This window comes from Chaetodon trifascialis, chromosome 23 (assembly GCF_039877785.1).
Source record: "Chaetodon trifascialis isolate fChaTrf1 chromosome 23, fChaTrf1.hap1, whole genome shotgun sequence".
NCBI classification, from domain to species: domain Eukaryota; kingdom Metazoa; phylum Chordata; class Actinopteri; order Chaetodontiformes; family Chaetodontidae; genus Chaetodon; species Chaetodon trifascialis.
Genome location: NC_092078.1, coordinates 4,967,834 through 4,982,601, shown reverse-complemented (window position 1 = coordinate 4,982,601; position 14,768 = coordinate 4,967,834).

Below are 14,768 nucleotides of genomic sequence, written 5' to 3'. Positions count from 1 at the left end.
CCATTAATATAGATAGTTACAGATGGTGGACTGTTGTGTTTTTGAGTGTCCAAAAACAAAAGACAAAATGTTCTGTTTTATTGTATTTCCACACACACTCCTGTTGTACTTCCTTAATCATAAAATCATTATTGAGCGTGAAGGTTAAAGGCGCCCTGTGGAGAACAAAAGCACAATACAAACAAAATGTGGACCCACTCATGAAAACGTAGTGCTGCTTTAATTAAAACCAAAACAGTGGTGATGCACGTACTACAGTACATCCTTCCAGTGCGGATACGATTTTCTCAGTTGTCATGGAGATGGTTCACTTGTCATCACATGCAAGCCATTAATTATGGCAGCAGTGGTGGTCGGGGAACCTCACCTCACCTCAAATTCACACGTTTTTTTGATTATGTTTTTCTTAATTCTGTTTTACACTTTGCAATAAACTCCACTTAATTAGAAAAAACATGCACTCTGCATCCCTCATCAACTCTAAATACATAACCTGATGAAAGCACAAGTCAGAATCAGGATTTTTAAGAAAATTCACTGAGAGGAAACTGGTGTCAGAATAACATTACCTCAGGTTAGCTCTAATTGACTTCCATTCGTTTAAATACACAACCCAAGGCAGCGGTTACCAATAAGTGTTGTTTTAAACGACACCAGAGGCATCGGCAAACCACTGGCTCAAGACAAAAAAACTCAGTGATGTTACACACGGTGGTTTTGTGGATGGTGGCTGTCATGTGGAATGGCTGACACACCAGCGTCATGCATGTCATGTTTCCTCACGCTCGTCAGGCATGCGTGTGGAGTATATTTTGGAAACGATGATCTGAGCGGAGAAAAGAGATGGAAACATGGAATGGAAGAGAAAGAACGAGAGACTCCAGTTTGGGATGATGGCAGCTATTAGTTTACAAAGAGAAAGGGGAGAGAGTGTCTATTAATAACAGTGTGTAATATGATCAGCCTTCTCCTCCTGCCAGCACGGCGGGTCGGACAGTGTTTGTATGTGCCTATTGAGATGCCAGTGAGGGTTTGGGAGGGCTGGACTCTGGTCGAGGGTCTGCACGACATGGGTACAGTAGAGCATCATGACACTGTGAGCTTTCACGTGTGAAGTATTTGAATTATTGTATGTGGTTCGGTTGTGGTTAACTTAGTTTTTTTGGTTTTTAACTAGTTTGAGGTCGTGTCATAGTTTGACTGCGTTAGTTTTATAAAATGGTTCTGTTTGTTCAAATTAAAGGGGCCCTCCAGCTGTTTTGTACTGCACTTCCATAAATCTGGGGGTAAAATACTCGCAAAAAAATTTGCCAAAATAGCATCTTTTGCTAGACTCCTGCTCTCTCTTAAATGTTTCTTTATTTTTTAGCTCTACTCTTTTTTGTTTTGTTTTGTTTTGTTTTGTTATTTTTTTATTGGTTTGTTTTGTTTTTGTTGCCTCTCAGGGCTGAGTGGCAAATGTTTTATTGTTTTTTGTGTCCCTGAAGAAACAATGTTTTAACCTTGAACCCAAACCTATATAATTTATTATTATTATTATTAGTAGTAGTAGTAGTAGTAGTAGTAGTAGTAGTATTTTGCCTTAACATCATATAGCCTCAATCAAAAGCTGATGCAGAATATATACATGTCATTTTCAAGACAACAAGTGGTGAATAGACATTTTAAAGACCTCACTGATGCTGGTTTCATTAGTGCTGCACGCCTGTGTGCCTCAAAAGAATAATTTCTTCCCTTTTCCAGCTGTCAGAAAGTCTGGTGACAAGCTGACTGAAAGGCTTTGGGTTACACTTACCAACTCTGTATCAAATATTTTGAGAAGTCGCAGACAGGAGCGGCTGCTGCGGTAATAGCACACAGCAGCAGGATTTTTTCAAAGACTGGCAGAAAGTGTAAGAGGCTTGATGCAGAGATTGAAGCAGACTACACACACTCCTTTGCTGTATTCAGCTTCTCACATCTGTCATCATGGAGAATAACAGGACTTTCACTGCGTCTGAGAGCTGGCATTTCCCCTTAGATTAAATTAACAGATGCGTGGCCCATAGCTACAGCTGATACTGCCTCCTTCATTAAATCACCCTCTGTATGGGCAGTGTGTGCATGTGTGTGTGCAGATGCATGCATGTGACCAAGTGACACCCCGACCTGTTGCACCTCTGAGGTAAACAGCACCCTCCTCTGGCGGTTGCACTATTGAACCTCATTACAAGTCCATCTTCTCCCTCTCATCCCTCCTTCACCGATTGATTCAAGCAAGATGAGTAACAACGAGCATCCATACGGTCTGCGGCGAGTCATCAAACTGTGTGTGTGTGTGTGTTGTTGCTACAGCGACTGGAAGGGCTTCTCAAGCAGCTCGCTTCATCAGTTGAGAAAGCACAACACACTCATGTCGAGGATCTGATGAGGTGAAATTGCAAATCGAAGCGAGCAAAGTCCATCGATCAGGTTTTTGTACTGTAAAAAAAAATCCTCAGAAATTAGTCACACAGATACTAAAAAATGCTAATTAATGTATAAGAAAAGGCTAGTATTTTACTACATTTTCAAACTATTGTTTAAAAAATAAATATTTTAAACACGTCAGTTCATCAGCTAAGAGGCTCATGATGACATCAGTCTCGAGTGTGTTCAGTCCCTTTACAGTAATGATTGAAGTGGTTCTGGATGGAGACCGGCGACCTGCAGCACGTCTCGGCAGGGCGACGAAAGGCCTCCATGCTGCATGTCACCTCATCCGCCATGGCAGGGGCTGAGAATGTGACACGTCTGAGCTGCAGCGCTAATGAGATCTAAAGGCTCTGTATCGCAGGGAGACGAAGCCGGGGAGAGGGGGTGCAAGGTGTGATGGGAAGAGAGGAAATTAGGCAAGAGAGCGAGGGACGGAGAAGAGAGGGAGAAGAAGAGGAACAACTGGAGAGGGAAATTAAATGAGGAAGTGGAATACGAGAAAATGTGCCCGTGTGAGTAATAACTAGGCAGTAATTAATGTGTATAATAAGTGCAGGGTAATCAGGCTCGGTGGAGATGATGGGGCCAAGCTGTCAACGGACTAGTGTAATTTGAACACACACACACACACACACACACACACACATATCAGAGACACACTTCAATGCAAGTGCTCAAAAGCAGAGGTGAAAATGTAAAATGGTAAAATAACTAAAGCACTATGTTTCACTCCTGAATCAAAGTCCTGTGTTTCACTCATCCATTCATCCATCTCGTCCAGACGCAGCAGGCTTTTTCACTCTTTTTGCTACGTCGTCTCACTGACCGTCTGAAATTGGTTTTACAGTGGAGTTTATCGAAAGCCCGGTTGCTAAAGGGTACGTTGTGCACCTGTGTCGGCATTTGACAATCTAGGAATGAGAACGGTCTGGCAGTTTTTAGTAGTGGTGCATTATATTCAGCATCTTCTCTGGAAGCTCAGAAAGAGAAAACAATATGAACGCCGAAGTTTCGGTGTGGAATCAAGGTGAAACAGACAAGAAGAGGCATTGATGCTTAACAACCAAGCAAACTGTAAAACCAGCAGGTGGATGATGGGAACTCTCAGTTGAGTCTTCCTGGACGTCCTGGAGGTCATGGTGGTGATGGGGAGGTGGGGGACAGCAGGTGTGAACTGCAATAATACGGCAGGCAGAAAGATCATTGGTTAAATGCAGTGACATCAGAATTGTGACTGTGGGCATAAGTGACAGAGAGGATTAGAATAGTTGCATGGGGGGGTTGTATTCAATGGTACAATGTTGACACGTGTCAGAGGCATCACACAAACAGAGATGACGTGGGTTCGGGCCACAGGGCCGACCTGCAATGACGCACATCAAGACACTGCTGGTGTGTAGGTGTAAAAACAAGCATGCAGTGTCGAACATTGCATTAGCTCACTTTGTTATTTGTGGGGTAATTTCAATGCAAATATATCTTTGACTTTTATGTACTGTATTTAAATGTGCAATCCGCTCAACTTGTCATTATGAGCGCATGGGGAGCAACTAAAGCCATGCAAATGCACCAGAAGTGCTTTCTACTGCGGCTCTTAGAGCTCAGTGCACTGCAACAGAAAACACACGCAAATAGCAAAAACACAAGAAAATGAGGGAAATGTCTTCAATTTGACAACAAATGACAATTTGACAACATTTTTGAAAAAATGCTCTTTCCTGGGGACGTTAAAAAGTGACGCACACAGCTGGGACATGCTTGCTGTTCGCTGAAATCTGTTTTCTGGTGGAACAAGAAGCTGCATTGATGACTCTTACTGTATTTGCTTGTGTTGCCTTTAATTTGCTTGTGTTTTGTCTCTTTGCATGTGTTTTCTTAAGCTGCAGTGAGTTTAACTCTCAGGGCCACCGTCACTTCTCTGCTGTGCTTTCATTTGCAGTTTTTCTGACTCTCACTTCAACCTCTGAGTGAGTCACTAGGCGCTCATGCTTAGCAGCCAAACATTGTTCAAAGCCAGAAAACTTTACTTTAAACTCTGTTAGAGATACCAAGTTTCTGTTATATTTCCATTTGATGGAATGCACAGCCATAAAAACAACATCTTCAGTTTGAATATTTCATCTGTATGTCATCATAAAGATGGGACTCATGTATGTATTTCCTCGTGAAGGCACTTCTGCATTTGCATTAACATTCAGCCACGGTGGTTGCAGCTTGGTATAGCCATTCTGACGCAGCCGAACAGATTTGAGATTTAATATGCAGAATAAAAGATTTGTTTGACCAGTAGTTTATCTAATATGAATAATCTGCCAAGTCAGACCCAAGTCACAACCCCACACATGCATTGCCACCTCCCACCAGGCCCAGTCTGGCCCTGGTGCCCGCTCCCTCGCTGTCCCACACCCACGGTCCGTATGCTGGTATAAATGTTGCTAAGCGTCACCACAAGCTACCAACACACACTGGCGTGCCCGAAAGTTAACAAAAATCACAGAGTAAGATGCATGTAAAAGCAGACTGTGCAAAAAAAAAGGTTAAAAACACACAGATGATGCACAGATAAACATGAAAACATGCAGAAAGAAACACCCGAAAACACACACATCTATCCCTGCTGGTAAAGTGGTGGGTTGGCACTCAGTGTGAAACACAGGCCAGCCTCTCAGCACTGGTGTCCAAGCAACCAGAGAGGGCAGAGAAGAGTGTACTCTCACACACACACACACACACACACACACACACACACACACACACACACACACACACACACAGTGGAGATACATGCAAGCAGAACAGCCAGCAGATACACACTGAGATTCTTTCACATGCAGTTTCATTTTATCAGCATTTAAGGCCTTGACATTTCCAGAATAATGGGGAGAGGGGCTTGTGCAGCAGCTGTGAGAGAGACAAATATTTTACAGTTCAGAAGTCCCACTCTTTCAGGTGAGACACTTTGGACGGCTGTCAGACTTCAGCTGTCTTCCTGGATGGCACTCAGCTGTGAATAGACGAGCAGTGCAGTTTCAATTTATGCAAGATTCAATACTTCGCTGCAGGCTCGAGGTTCGGTTCGCCTCTGTGCACGGAAAGATTGCACGCTGCAGGGTAAGAAGGATCTTCATAATGAGTTTCAGCTCACTGTTTAGCTGTCCGACCCACAAATTTACTGTTTATCTCACTGCTGTCAATCAGGGGTGGGTAGAGTAATGAAAATCAAAAAATATCATTTGAGAAATCTACTTAACTAATAGTAAAATAAAGTACGCAGTCATTGAATTACTACTGCTACTACTAACTACAGCTTACTTTCCATTCACATTTTTTTAGAGGTGTGCAGCCAAAATTTAAAAAAAAAAAAAAAAAAAAAAAAAACAGCACTTGTGAATAAAACATGGAAGTAATGTGAACATTGAAGTTTGCATTATGTTAGGGTGACTGCTGTAAAGCCCAGCATACCGCTAGCTGTAAGATAAGGTAATGTCATTATCATAACAGCAGAGATTAAATGAAAAATAGTACATAATTTACATTACTAAAAAACTAATGATATCTCAATGTTGTGCACACAACTTGTTTCCACTGTTGTTGTATATTTACGTAATATAAGTTATATTTTTATACTTATCTGAAATAAAAACAAGTCTGTCATTATAGCTAGCTACTTAGCTAGCTACTTCTTAGCAACTTTAGCTTGCCAGCTAACATAGCTGTGGATAAACTTGTCATAATGAATTAGCTAGCTTAGTAGCCATGTAGCATAACTTCGAAAGAGAGAAATTTATACTTGAAAGTTTGATTATTTGACGATGGAAACGTTGAGGAAAAAAAATTATAAACTCAGTAAATTATTCATTTAAATTCATTTATAACGAAAACCACTGATTTGAAGACGTTTCATGAGTGTATTAATGCTGTGGATCCTGTAAACTCTGATATGGGCCAGAAAGGCATCACGTTCACTGCTGCCTTGTATTTTTTTGTTGACGCAGAGGTTTTAGCCCAGTTCTGCTGGCTGAGTGCTGCCAACATCTCCAACTGCTTCAGGCTGTGAACTTCCTTTCCTACCACTTTATTTTTCTTACCCAGAATGCACTGGAGAGAATCCCCCGGTTACACATCACCCACGTTGGCCTACAGGGGATGCATATGCATCCGTTATGAACACTTGGAAAGCCAGTGAATAAACTGTAAACACAGCAAAATGCAGAGACGGCACACACCTAATCAGAACCGCTTTGAGGCCTTCGCTGCTCATTTTCTGAACATTTTAGGGCGTCTGTGCCTGGAGCAGAAGTTCATTTCTGTCTCTAGTGTCTTTGCTTATGCCAGCGCTGCGAGACCGTTTAGTCTCTGTCAAGAAATGTCAATATGAAGAGACTCTCTGACAGTTGGCTGATGACTAGAGGATGAGATGTTGCTTAGTAACTGAAAACCTGACAGACTGACTGATCAAGCTTCAGACCGAACAGTTGGCGTGTGTAGGATGGGTATATGTGCTGTAGTAAGCGTGTGTGTGAATCTGGAACGCGGGGATGTGACGGATGATGTTTGAGGCAGGGTCAAAGGGTTTAACCTGTTTTCAATCGGGATGCTGACGATCGAGGGACTGAAGCAGATGGTCGTTCAATCAGAATCAGACTTTTTACCTCCTTTTAGAATAATGTGCTTCAGTCACCAGCGACATCAGGACATGATGTGATCACATGATGGCACATGAAATCAAGGGAAACATAAAGTGGTCATGACTTGATACTGTCTGAATAAATAATGAGAGGAAACGGACTCTTACATCGCTCTTGGACCCACCAAAGCAACCCTATGCATGTTTCAACATAGCATTTTAAGACTTTTTTTAGTCTAAACAAACACACAAATGAATGAGCCTGAGGAAAAGCACCGAGCTGCTGCAACAGAGTCACTGCTGCATCAACAGTTGGATGCAGCAAGTCCTCCAAATGAAAGGTGTTACAAATCACTGCTGGAAAATAGATGTTTCTTCTTTATGGTGGGACCACACCATGGTTGAGGTTTGGGCACAAAAATGAGTTGGTTCAGTGTTGTTGGTTAATATACCTTCATCATTATGGGTTAGGGTTAGGTTAAGGTTAAGCATGGTTAAATTTCAGGAACTCACATGGTCATGCTTTAAAAGATCCGCCATGGTTGGAGGTTGGAAAGGGGAACAAACAGCGGGCCACCCAACCCAAACTCCTCACTTTAACCTCACATGACCTCCTCCTGTTCTCTCCTCATAATTCCCATCTTTGTGAAAATAAACATGCTTGAGAATGAACGTGTTTTCAAAAAGCACATGCGACTTGTTTTCGCAGTGAGCTTTAATTTCATGGATCTTTTTTTCCCACATTATCTCTCAAATTATCATTTTCCTCTATAAATCCCCTCAAACCGCACACGGCCTGCAGCCACTGAAACAGTCACGCACCCCATGTTGAAGAAGGCTTCTTTCAAGGCTTTTTAAGGACAAATTGGGTAAACGCACATACTTTTTTCCACACACAGCCACAAAATTCAGCAGCCATTTTGTGTTGTGATTAATGAGCTGTACTCAATGCCTCTGCAGGTTTCTGAGCAACACCTAATGTGACAGCCCTTTTAGGCCGTAATTGCAAATTGTAATTGTGCCCTGGCTAACAGGCCTTGTGGGGATGGTATAATTAAGAAACTGCTGGTAATGGAGGCCAGTTATCATTGTATGGATGTCAAATCCAGACCTGGCCTAATGCGTCTGTGTCCAGCAGCAGGGAAATGTCAGAGAGACGGATCATAAATACAAAAATGACCGGTGGAGAAGACAAACTGACATACACAGCGGGAGAAATAATCAAATCATCCCATTGTCTCTCTCTTTGACAAAATCAGTCGTCTTTGCAGCATCTTTGGCTCTTTATGACGTGCGTGAACAGAAAACGGATGGAACGGAAGACATGAGTTTACCTTCCAGCTGAGGATAATTGGACGCTGATTTGTCTGATGACAATGACGGAGAAACCCCAGAACGATCCTTATTTGCATGTTAACAATAATGTGTCATACAATGTAACGTCCTGCTGATGAGCCCATTTTACATGTACGCGGTAGAAAAAATGGTTTATTCAGTCATTACTCATCACAGCACCAGAACACGTCACTGGGCCACAATTAACAAACCAGGCTGAGGAGTCACGACCGTCTGACACATTTAGACGAGGCTGGAGTATTTCAGGAAAGCAAACAAAGCCCTGAAGGGCTCAAGTCATCCAGAGGAGATTTGGATCTAGACTCATGACAATTATTTTTATCTCCAAATTCACTCATCTTATCAGGCTTAATCAGAAAGCAGGGCTGCAATTAACTGTTGCTGAAAAATGTGCTGTGGGTTGAACAGTGTTGGAGGTAACACACTCCAGAAGTAATGCATTGTAGTCATATATTAGCTACTTTTTTGCAGTAATTATGTCATACTAATAAGAGCACCATGGTGGGTGTGCGTGTATGAGTGTGCAGCTGCCTCTGTTCAGGGAGCATGTAGATAAATATATTTATTTGGTATCATCCTCATGTTTATGTGCAGACTGTAGAGAAGCTCAGAAGCTGAACGTGAGCGTGCACGGAGCTGCTGCAGAAAATAAAATGAGAGTGAATGTGCTGCATGAGACGCCCAAGTAGGAAAAAATAAAGCTTGTCAGAAAAATCCTTATCATTATCATAAGGTAGCCTAGCATTGCCAAAGAGACCAGGTTATGCAGAGGCTATAGCAGCGATAGCCTGAATACTACAAACTTGAATAGAAACATAATATATAGCCAAATATAATGCTAGTTTTACTTGTATCGGCTACAATAGCATCGTACTCACCAATTTTATCGCTAAAATCTGGAAACGAGGCCACATCACTGTAAGACTGTTTCCCCTAGAAGATGGACAGCATCAGTCTTTTCAGCAAGTGCTGAAAAACAACACAGGCCCTCTAGTGGTCACAGTGAATATGACAGGGGCAAAGTGAGGGCAACAAACAGGAGATGCTTGTTTGTTTCCCATTTCCAGCTGTTTTGTTTTTTTACACCTTGACCACAGTCGTTCCCAAACCTTAGCCACGTATTCATTAGCTTCACCTTAACGAAGAAATGATTAAAACCTAAAACATGACATGATGATGGCTAAAATATGAGGAAACCGTAAACCTAAGGAACAAAGATGAAATGGAGCGTCACATGTACTTTTATATGAAAAACCCTGAGCTCCAAGCAGTTCACACCTGTTGACTGGTAATTGTGAATAGTAACTGCAACAATTTAAAAGGGCATGATAATCACTATTATTTTTCAGATGGTTCATAACAGTATCTAGGCTCTCTGTTATCAACCGGCTGCTTTTTGTGGTTTGTCATTACCGCTCTTAGCCGCCTGTCTCTGTGTTTATAATGGGGTCTGATGCCCTGAGCTGCTGGCCTGCACTTAGTGCCGCTGACGATTAGAGGCCGGCCTTTAATTTCTGCTGCAGAGTCAGAGTGATCATGTGGAGGGACGAGGAGAGGGAAAAGCGAAAGAGAGGGATGGATGACAACAGGAGAGATGCCGAGCAGAGAGTGGATGAAAATGCTGGTGAGCACCTTTTATGTTTGAGGGTGTAACGGGAAAAAAATGACCACGAGGGAGGTTTAAAAGACGGGCAGGCAGTGAGTGATGGCTGCAGCCAGGTGAGATGGCAGAATGATGAATGACAAAAGACAAAGATGAAGCAAAGATGCAGCTCAATAGTGAATGAGGAAAAGGACGCCAAACTGAAGGTGCTGCATTAAAAAAAAAAAAACAACTTGATATCTACTGTATATTTCAAAGTTATATACGCTTTTTGTTGCCGCAGAGAGGACTGCACAGAGTCTGATAAACTGTCAAAGTGATGTCACTTGAGTCGGCTGGGTGTGAATTTTGAAAATGAAAAAGAAGAAGTTAGCCAGCCAGACCTCGGTAGCCCTCTCTGTTTGAGGCTAGTGGCTCGAGGCTACATTAGCTGCTACTAGCATAATGCACTCAAATCTCTGAGCAAACGTTCTGCAGACAAGTTGCATTGTGGGTAAGATAGGCACCAGGCTTTCACAAAGAAGAATGTGTGGAGTAAAAAGGACGATACCTCCGGTTCTGACGTTGATCCTTTTTCTTTAACAGTGAGTCTGATGTTCCAGGAGTACAATGCCAAATCAATGCAGCGCTCTTTTAAACAGCCTTTGTTTATGCAAGCAGAGAAATGACAGAAAAACAAAATTCATCTTGACAGAACTGATTTAGATGCTGAGCTACACCTGGTAACAGGATGCTAAAAACCCAACGCTCCCAGCGGCTTTTCATCTACATGACTGAACCAAATGAATGAAGCAGCTCACAGGATGAATATATGCCGTTTTTATTGGAAAACGTGGCTCTTTGCAGCTTTTTTCCACACTGATTAAAAGACATCAGTCAAAATGGGAAAGCATTCAGCTGAAATGTGAATGAAGCCAACAGAGATGGAGAAAGTAAGAGCAGAGATCTGAATGAAAGCGGCGCAGTGACTCTGCATTTTCATTGTTTCTCTTTCCACCGACTCATCCCTTTCAATGAGCACATTCACCCACAGCGACACAACAGCCCCCTTCTCTCCCTCCGCTCCCTCCATCTTTCCCTTTTCTCTCCGTCGCTTTGTCTTTGTTTCTTCTTCATATGTTCCTGTCTCCTGCATCCTTCCCTCCCTCCCTCCGTTCTTTCTCTCCAGCTGAATCCTCGGAGTTGTTTTTTTTTTTTTGCTTTATTTTGGGAGAACTTCCTTTCTGTGGCTCTTTCTTCTCCCCCTCAATAAATGAGCCGGTCTTGTGATGGGAAACAAGAACTTCCCTATTTTAGTCTGCTGTGGGGAAAACACACAAGTGTAATCACACACACTCAGAAAGAGAGAGGGAGGGAGGGAGGGAGGGAGGGAGGGAGGGAGAGAGAGGTTGGCCTTGTATTAGATCAGGATCCTGTTTGTCCGTTGGGACGGCCACTTCCACATCCCCAGGATGCAAACACACTCACATGAATGCACACATGCAAAAATCTCCTCCGGCAGCCGTACAGGCAACCATGTCTGTAGATAATTTTCAGAATACCTGCGATTTATTTTAATAACTCTTTGTCAACTGTTTGTGACACTCAGGTCAGGACTCATTGGTTCCTGCTGAGGATGTAGATCTTAAGAATCAGGTCACACATAAAGAAACAGAAGGTAAGTATTTACAGCAGCATGTCGGTGAATAAACTGTGTTCACGTTGAAGGAACGAGTCACCCAGCTGAGTGATGTGGCTCATTGATGGGTTTTTAGTAGATTTAGATGACGAAGAAGCTCTATGACACAAAGACTTTGAGCTATTTCAGAACATAAGTGCCAATAGATCCTCTAAGTGCTACACACTGGACCTATAACAGCATCTCATGGTTGAAATAAATAAAAATCTAGAATATCATTAACCTTACAAACCTTTGAGTCGTGTTAATAATCATGTTTCACATGTCCTGTATCACTTCGTCCTTGAAGCCACATGATGTGTGAAATGTTCAAACCTGGAACTACATGATTTCACAGCTGCATCGTACCGTCACATAAAAGTATTCTGGGTGTCTTGAGCCTCATTTTATACACGTTCCTGCAAAATTCAGCCAGACATGTGTGTTTGGTAACCATCTGTGAGGTTAAAGAGGTTACAGAGAGTAGAGAAATGAACAGTAAGGTGTTTTATTTGGGTCTTTGTTGTGGAATTCTTATTGAACCGTTAATGGATCGATGCTCCATGCCGCGGCACAGTAAGGTGCCCCTTTTTCCACAGTTCAAACTCCACATAAAAGCTTTTTCTTGCCCAGCAGGCCTGAACAAATGTACTCATATTAGCAGGAACATATTTGCTTTCACTTGTTGGACATTTGGAGACGATGTGAGAACTCTGCAGCCAACTGTTGCAGAACCAGAAAGACAGAATATTTTATACTAACTGTTCATTCATCGTGACGAGACAAAGTTAGTGAGTTGTCTGTCTGTAACGCTGATAGCATTTCCATAAATCCCAGCACGCTAATCAACATATGGCCCCACAGGCAACTAAAGATCATCAACTGACTCATACATCACCTACTGAGAGCTATTTGAATACCTGACATGGGAAGTTTGAGCTTTAAAAACTGGGTGCTGGTCTTTAGTTCATTTCCCTTTTGGAAAGTACTGCTGTTTGGAGCCAAATGTTGTCATAAATACATCTTTTTATTAATTAGGAAAAGGGATATTAAGCAGAAATTCTCTCAAGTGAAAACATATTGAAGCCAGTTTTGATTTTGATGCTGCTATTGCTGCTCCAATGCAAATGACTGTGTGCTGATTTGCATACATTAACCACAATATGCCCATTGTTTCAGTGAAACCAGCCGGTGAGGACTCCATTTCATTCAGCTGGTCACAGGTGGAGGAAATTTAGCCTGGGTGGAGAAACAGCTGCGATGATCATGTGTGCAGCCACACTGAACTGGATACCTTTGCCCTTTTTCAAACGTCCACACAGATCTGACATTTTCGTCCACTTCATATCGCTTGTACCAACTTCAATTTCAGACTTGTCAGAAACAGATAAGCAGCACAAGCTCAAAGTCTGTAGAAATGTTTGGTGAATCAAAGTGTGCCGCATCAAGTTTCAGAGTCTATCAGTGTTTGGGGAAGCACATGTCAAACAACCAAAGGCAAACAAGATCCAGGAAATGCAGGCCAAGACTCGTGGTCAGGAGGAGAAGGTTAAGGTAGTTACCTGGTAACAGGAGGACAGACGAAGACAAAAACAGTCTAACGGTAAACGATGGACAGTCTTGCATGAAAACGAAGAACACTGATTGGGAATGACTCTCAGGTGTGTGATCGGGTGACTGGGCAGGTGGGCGTGGCTAGCAGGAGAGTGAGAGTGGAAAAGCACCGACTGAGCATGTGCACAGATGAAGGAAAATGGCAGCAGGTAAGAAACTCAGTATGCTGACAATAAGCAAAGCCATGGAAACAAATGTTTAGTCGCTGGCTGCTGAGCTATGAATGATTCTAAGCAGTGCTTTCACAGGGCTAGTTTAGCACTCAGCAGAATGTAACAGGTTTGAGCTGGCTGGTTGCTTAGCTTAGCTTAGCTTAGCTAAACAAGCTACCTCTGCAACAAATGTTTGAAGCAAACTAAATGAAAGATTGGATTTCCACCCTGTCACTCCCTCAAGTCCTACAGTTCATCTGCATTTAAAAAGTGTGTTTGTGTTTAAAAGGGGACTTCATTCCTGCCTCAGGGTCGCAGACCTCACAACAAAAGTCTAATTCATGTTCAGAGATTTGGAGATGGGACTCGTCATGAGTTACAGACCGACTGAAAAGCCAGAACTCTCTCTCTGATGAGGAATGAAGCGCACTTTGAAAAGGCACAAGGTCATAAGATGCACAGCGGATTTTAGGAAGTTTCCAGACCACAAAATAGTCCGCAGAGTGATTCATTTCCAAACCATGTGCTACTGAGCATGCCAGCTGAAAATGAAAGGGAGAAAACATATTAGAAAAGGTCAAAAGGGATTTCAGTTCAGTTGTTCTGTGCTTTAAAATTCAATCTTTTTAGAAATGTCTTCATGCGCCCGAACTGTCCAACAAGTGTGACAATTTATACAGTCTACACACACACACACACACACACACACACACACACACACACACACACACACACACACACACACACACACACGCCTGAGGCATGTGACACCATTTGAACTCATTAGCCCTCTGTAGCTGCGAGGAGAGTCATTTCTTTCAGTGGTTTAATGTGCAGTTGTGGCCACTTTGGTCTCCAACGCCTGTGAGCATTCTGGGTTTCAGTTACACTGAAAGAGCTAAAGCAGCCGTGCTCTTTACACCCAAATATGAGCATTTGTGAAGATTTTTGTGGGTAAAATTAAGGAAGAAATAGGATTTGAAGTGTTTTTGCACAATAAAACAGTTGTGTTTCCATTCCCGATTGGCTGTTTCCAGGTTGTCACTGCTGCATATCAGAGGCTTAAAGCTGCACCTGCACCTCTCCACATCCATCTGAAAGGTTGGAGGTCAGTTGTAAGTTACAAGTGTAACCACACTCTTTGCACAGATATTACAGAAAGTAAGACTTTTTAAAACATTGGCGGGGTTTTACAGAACTGTCCAATATGGCCATCTTCTCTGCTGATGGGGCTGGAAATTTCTTTCATCGTACCGGACCGTGGTTAACATCGTGAAACGCTCACAGTTTGCTCAGGTTTAGGTA